We start from the raw sequence: 7,494 nt of genomic DNA on the forward strand, positions 1-7,494 counted from the left end.
GGCCGCCGGGCGCCTGGGGGCGGGGCGAGGGAGGTGCGCGGCGCGGGGCCGGAGGGCGGGGCTGGGGAGCCGTGCGGGTGCCCCGCGCCCTGAGCTGTGCCAGCTCCCCGCGTGGGCCAGCGCCTGCTGCCGCGGCCCGGACCCTACTTCCTGGGTCCCGGAGGGCAGGCGGCTGGGCGGGGGTGAGGGGCCGCGGCGAGGAGGCGCACGAGTCCCCGGTGGGGGACGGAGGCTGCCGGCGTGGTCGCTGCGGACATTTTGCAGCAGTTGTGCCGGCGGGGCCGCCTCGGAGTCTCGGCTTCCGGGAGCGGCGCACCCGAGGGACCCCTAGGAGTCCGGGCAGCCCTCGGACCTGCAGCGCTGAGCCTGTCGGGGTCCAGCAGACCTCCGAGCACGGGGACCTTGACGTCGGGCGCCGCGAGTGTCGCTCAGCTTGCGGGCGGTTGCGACGCGCCGGCGGAGGCTGTGCCCAGGTGGCCCTCTGGCTGTAGCGGACGCCTCGAGGCCTGCGTGGGAAGCCCCAGGACGCGGAGCTGGTGGAGAACTGCACTCCCCGTTTCCATCCATTTTCTCCTCCTGAAATGACCAGATGCCAGAGGACGGCTGGGGAGAGAACTGGAGGAAACTAGTTAGGGCTTCAGATTGACCCCGCAGCAGTGTCCGCTCCTGCATGTCAGGCGTGTCCAACACGCTTTTACAGACAGGAGCCTCTTTTTTAAAAGCAAGTATTAAGTGATCAGGAGGAAACAGCTTACTCTCTGCAACCCCAGTTCTCATGTAGCATGGGTTTTCTGGTGAACATCACAGCTCCATTTGTTAGAAGACTCACTTCACTTTCAATTGCAACCAAATTAGATAGCAATGCCAGACTGTAAATGCCAGCTTTAAAGAAAGCTTCTTTAGTTTACACAAGCTACATAGAACAGCTTGACATTTTCTCCAAAGCTTAGAACCGACCAGGAGTCCTTGTTAAGGAGAGGAGATTCTAGAACAGAACCTTCAATTTTCTGGATTTTAAGTCAGCTTTTATTAATACTTTTCCAGTATATGTTAATTTTCAAAATTAACTTTTTAAAATATTTATTTTAAATATTTTAAAAATTGTTGATGGACCTTTATTTTATTAATTTATTTTTATGTGGTGCTGGGAATTGAACCCAGTGCCTCACACATGTGAGGCAAGTGTTCTACAACTGAGCTACAATCTCAGCCCCCTTAACTAATTGTTGAAGTTTGAGTTTGTGCACATGATCCTAGATTAAAATAATGTATTAAGTGAGGAGTATATGGGAGAAATAATTTTGCATTAGGTTTGTACAGATGAACCTTATCTCCAAATTAATAGATCTTTTGTTTTAGTTTCACTAATGTTGAGACAACTGTTAGTATTAAGAATCTGGCATCCTAAGTTTTCTCCTACACCTACTTAAGAACTTTAAAGAATGTTTTTCTGTATTGAACTGTGGGGTGGTAAAGCAAACTGTGGCCTTGTATTTAGAAGGCAGCAGTGATTATATGCTTCGAAGGGCCTTGAGGTTAAGGGTCCGCTGTAACAAGGCTGAGTGAGCCTTACGTTATCCCTGTTTTATAGTCAGGAAAACCAATAGGGAGCTGCAGGGCCTGAGCCTGAGCTGGAAGCCAGGTTTTCTGTTACACCTGGTGCCAAAAGTGGCTGCCCCATGGTGTTTCCCTAGCTGGCTACCTGTTCGCCTGCTGGTTTCTAAGCGACCTCAACATGATGCACACTGGTGTATCTGCTTGAAGCCACAGATCACCAGTTGGCTGAACCTTTGACCTTCCAGTTGACCTCTGACTTGTGATACTTTACCAATTCCTTCCTCAAACTCCATGGCTGCAGTTAACATCTCAGTGTCCTGTATTTCCTGACTCTCTTCTGCTCCTCACCCTCCTGTGTTGGCTCTTCGGCCCTTGCCCATGCTCACCTCCAGTTTCCTAAGGACTATGACCTTGGTTCTTCTTTTATGCTTGCTCTTAGGGGGTCTCATCCATCCCAGGACAATCACTGGTTACCTGAGCTGGAACTTGGACACCACCCTTGGGCTCACCCTTCACCTCCAGATTGGGCCTGTCACTAAGTCTTGTCCATCCTGCCTCCTAAATGCTTCTCTAGCAATGCAGCCATTCATTCCAGCTTACCTGGTGTCCTAATTGCTCTCCGAGCCTCCAGTTTTCCCTTTTCTTCACTCACTTTATAGCCAAAGTGTCTTTTTAAGAAGCAAGAGGCATGGTGGCACTCCTCACTCAAGTGTTCAGGGTTCTGCATTGTTCTTGGCATAAAGTTCAGACTCCAACCTACACCAGCCTCACAGCTTGCTCCCACCCCCAACCCATCTTGCTGGGCCTCCTGCTTCTGGCTCAAGTGTGATGCCCTCCACCTGAGTGATCGCTCCCCTCTCGCCATCCAGGTCAGTTTCATTTTGCTCCAGGATTCTGTCACCTCTTTACCCCACCCCTGCAGTTCCTTTTCAGCCTCCTTTTAACACATGTGTAAGCACCTTGTATAGGTTTCGCTAGTGCCACTTGTGCAGCTGCTGTTGGATCTGCCTGCCAGGACCTCTCATTCTCCTGGACTGTGTGTCCTCCTCTGCTGCATGGCCAGCATGGGCTTAGCCTGTGGTTAGAAGTTTCTGTATTTATATGGAGTGATAGCCATGCCCTGAAGCACCCCGAGCAGAATCTCTAGCCCCATACACATATTCAGTTATAAAGAACACACATCATTTAGCCATCTTGGTAGACATTGCCATCTGGATGGCCCACAGCCGTGTACCCGCAGGCTCAGAGCCGCACTTGATAATCTGCTTATTCTTTCCTTCTCTACCCTACTTAAAGGGACTGTCAGCCCTGTTAACCAATCCAGAAACATAATTATTTCTCTCAATTTCTGCATTTTACTGGCACTAATCTTAACAGTCTACCTCTTAAACGTCCCTTGGATCCGTCTTCAACAGTGCTGCTTAGGCTGTTCCAGGCTCCCAGCCCCTCTGGCCAATCTAGCTGCTCCACCCAGTTCCAGCTTCAATTTTGCTTCCTTCTCTTCCCACTCACTTAACCCATTTTCAGTTAGATTTCTCTTCCTAAGCACCAAGATGATCAACCTGCTTTCTAGTTGCTACCACCCTTCCATGGCTTCCAGCGATCTGAAGCTTCAGCACTGGCCACGGCCTGTCCAGTGCTGCCAGGTGGCTTTCTCTCTGCCTGACCCAGGCCACTTCACTCCCTCCTCCTCTCCGAGCTCCCTGGATTCAGTGTGAATGACACATCTGATTTCTTTTACAAGCGTTAGACCAAAGCCATCTCCTGTCGGGCTTGACATCACCACAGCATTTACCCATCTCTTCTTGGCAGCTCAAAGGTCTGTGTGCTCCTATGGTGTGGTGTCCCAGAGCTTTGGGCCGTTGCTAGGGCTTTTGCTTTCGAGCCAGCTGATCTGGCTGGTTGGCGTTTTTCCTTAGAAACTGGTTTACAGTGGTGTCCAACACTGTGGTGTTAGTAATACTATAAAATTCAGTTTGTCTGCATTTCTTGTGCCAAACAAACACAGCCTTTCATAAGTTGGGGGAGGGAAGTCTGCATGGGATTTAAAACAAGCCTCTCCATATTTGGAAGTGGGAAGTTTTACTCAGCTGTGATTATCATTTCATTTCAAATGCAGAGCTCTCAAATATGGAGATCCAAATTTGCCCAACCTGTGGTTTGGGTAGTTGTCCCTTAAAAAATCTAGGCTGGAGTAGAGGGTAGGGATCAGTTTCCTATGACTGCTGCAACAAATTACCCCAAATGTGGTGACTTAGAGCAACACAAGTCTGTTCTCCCACGGTTCTGGAGATGGGCGTTGAAGTCATGTCACCAGGCTGAGGTCAAGGTGTCAGGGGGACCTGGTGGGGAGAGTCCATTGCCATCTCTTCCAGCTCTCGGAGCAGCTGGCACTCCTGGGCTGTGGTGGTGTCACTGCGTTCCCATGTCCATGGGAACTGTTGCCTTCTTCTGTCTGCCTCTCATGGAAAGCTGAGAAGGCATTCTGAGCCCATGCAGATACTCTCCTCAGCTCAAGGTTTTGAATTTAACCACATGTGCAAAGATCCCCGGGTTTCAGGGACCAGGACCTGGTATTCACAGGGTCATTCTTCAGCCTGCTGTAGATGAAAACGCTGTTCGTATATGTAAATAACTGGGGCTGACTTATGCCAAGTAAATGACAGAAAAGGGAATGGAAAGTGGGGAAATTAAGGAAGATGGTAAGTGATAGAATGCTGTGAAAATGGCCTCTTCTGTGTGGCCACCACTTCAGACACAAGTAGGCCCCGAATGGAAGGCTCTGGCCACGGTACTCTCAGCATGTGTGAAGTTGGGTTGGGTCAAGTGTTGATCTCACAACCAGGAAGCCCTTTCTTTAAAGATTACCATAAAAAAGGTAGGGGAGACTATTAAGCTGAGGACCCCCCCCCCAGTGGTGTGCTGGTGTTCTCTGAGGGGCCTCACTTCCCACCTCTCACCACCAGTCCTCATAGCCTTACACGTGGACCTTGGAGTCCCCAGCTCAGCACCTTGCTGATGATAACCAAATAGCACCAACAACTCCACAGCAAGAAGATGGCCTGTGACTTGTGTGTGTGTGAGTGTGTGTAATGGCAATAGTGATTCTATTTGATTACAAACTTTGTGCACAGTAAGAACATGGATTTAGATGTTCTTTCTTCTGTGCTGTTCTATAAGTTTCTATCATGAAAGGAAGTGAGGAATATAATTCCTTTAAAATTTGCACCACGGAATTTCTTTGGTAAAGAAAGATGGGTGCTCCTGTCTCCAGTGTGTGGACTGGGGTGAAGAATGACAGTTACTGTTTAACAAGTGTCTGCTGTGTGCCCCTAACTGTGAACCCATCCTCCCAGCCACTTTGTTCCTTAGGAATAATGATTCCCACTTTACATGCTGAGAAAGTGAGGTTCATAAAGACCAGAAAGAGGAAGAATGGAAGTCGGAACCTTCCAAAAGCAATGCTTATGACCGTCAATATGTCAAGCTGCTCTGAAATACTTCAGATATAGTTGAGTTCATTAACTGGTCAGCCCTTGATCTCATTTTCTTCTTAATGGGAAGGGGGGAATCCAGAGCACAGCACTTTGATGAGATGAGTTGGAAATGGAGAAATGTGTGTATAACCTGGAGCAATTGGGAAGCAAAGGGCTCCTGCTGCAAGGCCTGTGTGTGATCAGGGAAGCCATTGATGAACTAGTTATTCTGCAAAGAGGAAAGTATTGAGAGAGGGAACAGGTTCTCTCTTGTGCCTTTGCTGTGATTGTTCCCCTGAAGTGGCACTCCCTTTCTCCACAGAAAAGCCCTCTTCACCATGGCTGATTTTAGGACTGTCAGCAAAAGAGTCCAAGTAGATAAACTTCCTATTTTCATGTTGCCCTGTTTACTTGGCCACTGGCCTGGGAGATACCAGCACTCCAGGTGCTGGACACCCCTTACTAGCTTTTCACAAACATGTATCCAGTATAGTAGTTTGTAGAAATGTGCAAACAAAGCCTCTGGCCTTGAGCTGGGCTTCACAGAGATGTCTACATTTCTAAGATAAGTTACATCTGGGTTCCATGGTAATAGCTTGCAGGGGAGGAAAGAGGGGAGAAGAAGCTCTCCCCTTCTCAGGTGTGGTCCTTGAAGGGTTAACGTGCCCAGAACAGTGAGAGAAAAAGCTGCTTTTATGTGAACTTCTGCAGACTGAATTTCTGAGCCACTCCCCTTACATGCCGGGTATAAAACTCTGAAACTCCCTGAACTCGGGGTTCAGGGGGTTAATTGATTACAGCAAAAGCTGTGCCCTCTGAACCTGGCTGTAGCCAAATAAAACTTGTTTCCTGCTGTCCTGGTGCCCTGCCTCCTTTGTGCCTCCAACACCCCCAGCAGGTTTGGGGAGAGATGATCTCTCCCCTCAAGGAATGGGCATCCTCTCCAGGGAAACAAATGGGAACTGTTGATGCAAGTGGTGAGTACCGTGAGCCTCTTGTACTGAAAGTTCTGGGGCGGGGGGCGGGGGGTGCCCGCCTCTCCCAGGCCCGACACTGGGCAGGACTGTGGCCAACAATGGCAATACCAGGACTTTCCTTGCAGTGCATGGAGTGCCCTGGCCAGGGCCTGATGGAGATGGGGTCATCAGCAACCCCTTTCTGTGCAATGGCAACAGCTCCAAGGGTCCAGCTTTCTCCCTGACAAAGGACCTGCTGACTCCTGGGCAGGCGGGGAGCCGGCAGTCGCTGCTCTGGATTTGAGGCTGAGATCCTAGGCTGTGGAGAAGACAGTGAACTCACCAGAGAACTCATCCAGGCAGCTCTTGCTACATGTCTACAGGGGAAATGTCACTGTTCCCCCTCTGTGGCATTTCAGAGCAGCCGAGTGTGTCTGTTGGGTTTGGACCCCGAGCTTCATGTGGTGCTGCACACATAACCAGTGGCTGGCCAAATGCTGACTGAGTGATTGACCCCAGGCTTTTCTGAAACCACCAGAGATGGAAGTGGCCTTTGGTTTGGTTTTCTGTTTTTGCTCTTGGGTCATGGAGACTTTAGAGTTTACCCCTGCGCTGGTGAGAGTCAGCTTGGCTCTGGTTCCGTGTCCGTCCCTCACTGAGAAGAGAAATGTAGCGCACACTTCTGAGGTGTCTACTGCACTTCACCATGGCCAGAACTGTTTTTAGTTTACTGTACTTATAAATTCAATCCGTGTTTACCCTCAAATTTTTCTTAAAACATTCGTTTTGGAACAAGACTTTATAAGATATTGCAGAACTTCCACCTGAAGTATGCTAACGAGCACTTTCCTAAAAACTGGGCCCAGAGATCTCATTGGCTTTCTCAGAGCAGCCGTCCTTGTGCCCCACTCCCCGGGGGGGGGGGGAGGTGACTCAGTGGATTTGGTGCACTGTCTCCCATACCTGTGAAGTCACCACTTCTAAAGATAGGTGCTCTGCCCCCACTGTGCTTTCTTCTCAAGGTAGCTAATGATGGTTAAATTCCAGCACTTGCAAAGTTCTTAGGTGAGAATGGCCAGTGATGGAGAACCACCCAGTCGTCCCCCGTGGTTTTAGACTCCTGTGGAATTCATTTTACATGCGGTTGGTTGTAGCAAGTCTAGAGTTTCCAAATAACACTTGGAAGTATGCCCAATACTTTACCTCGTAAAAATCAACTACATTTTAGAAATGAGGTAATAGCAGCATGTGCCAGGACAGTGGGGTGGCCCCGCTAGGCAGCCCTGTGATGCCTGACTTCCCTCTCATATCTAGCGCTCCCTTGTGATCAGTGCACTGGAGTGATTATTTGGTGCCATCATGGTGGCGTGTCTGCAGGAAAGTCAGATTTTGCTCTCTTCCCACTCTATCGTAGTGAATGCTCTTGATGCCAGATGTGCGGGGGTTTTCCACACACCAAGCAATCAGAGCTGCAGCAGTGGGCACCGCTGGATGTCCTCTAATTC

The 7,494-nt window shown here is 49.6% G+C and overlaps 1 long non-coding RNA gene across 1 annotated transcript; it reads left to right on the forward strand.

The window, feature by feature from the left end:
- The first annotated feature begins 23 nt into the window (after positions 1-23).
- Positions 24-6,755, forward strand: LOC144376514 (uncharacterized). Its single transcript, XR_013437070.1, has 2 exons — positions 24-6,010; positions 6,136-6,755. It is a non-coding gene; the product is annotated as an uncharacterized LOC144376514 (long non-coding RNA).
- Positions 6,756-7,494: the final 739 nt, after the last annotated feature.

Source organism: Ictidomys tridecemlineatus, chromosome 3, assembly GCF_052094955.1.
Source record: "Ictidomys tridecemlineatus isolate mIctTri1 chromosome 3, mIctTri1.hap1, whole genome shotgun sequence".
Lineage (NCBI taxonomy): Eukaryota > Metazoa > Chordata > Mammalia > Rodentia > Sciuridae > Ictidomys > Ictidomys tridecemlineatus.